The 708-nt window shown below is 5.6% G+C and overlaps 1 protein-coding gene across 2 annotated transcripts in view; it reads right to left on the bottom strand.

Moving 5' to 3' along the window:
• Positions 1 to 708, bottom strand: part of LOC119588780 — a 15,285-nt gene that overhangs the window by 2,785 nt on the left and 11,792 nt on the right. The window lies entirely within an intron of this gene.

The raw sequence follows: 708 nt of genomic DNA, 5'->3' as shown, positions 1-708 counted from the left end.
TATAATTAAATAAAAAAACATAAAATAGTAAGAATAAATAATATAAAAAAAAAAAAATAGAGACAAAATATAGAAAAATATATATACAGAAAAAAATATACATTAAAAAAGGGAAAAATAATTACAAAATAAAAATAATAAAAAATAATAATACAATAAAATAAAAAAAAACATATAAAAAAACATTAATAAATAATATAAATTTAAAATATAAATATAAAAAAATAAAAAATAAAATTAAAAAATATATATAATTATAAATATATATAAATATTAATACTAAAATAATACATATATATAATATAATATAATATAAATATACAATAATTTTTTTATACATTTTAAAATTAATATAATATATATATTATAATTAATAAAAATATATATACAAAATATATAAATAAAAATATATATTTAATTAATTTTAAATAACTTAAAAAATTAATTTAACAAAAATTAAAAATTAAATTAAAAAAAATAAAATTTAAAAATAAAATAGAAATTTTAAAATTTAAAAAAGTAAAATTTTTAAAAAAATTTTTAAAATCCCAAAAATTACTAAAATAAACTGAAATAAATTAAAAAGAATTTTTTAAAACAAAAAAAAAAAAATTTTAATATAATAATAAATAAAAAAATATAAAAAAACAAAAACATATATATAAAATACATATATATAACATAATTTCATATAAAAAATTTTAAAAC

Source organism: Penaeus monodon, chromosome 24 (genome assembly GCF_015228065.2).
Source record: "Penaeus monodon isolate SGIC_2016 chromosome 24, NSTDA_Pmon_1, whole genome shotgun sequence".
In the NCBI taxonomy this organism is placed as follows: domain Eukaryota; kingdom Metazoa; phylum Arthropoda; class Malacostraca; order Decapoda; family Penaeidae; genus Penaeus; species Penaeus monodon.
This window is presented reverse-complemented; position numbering and strand designations above follow the sequence as displayed.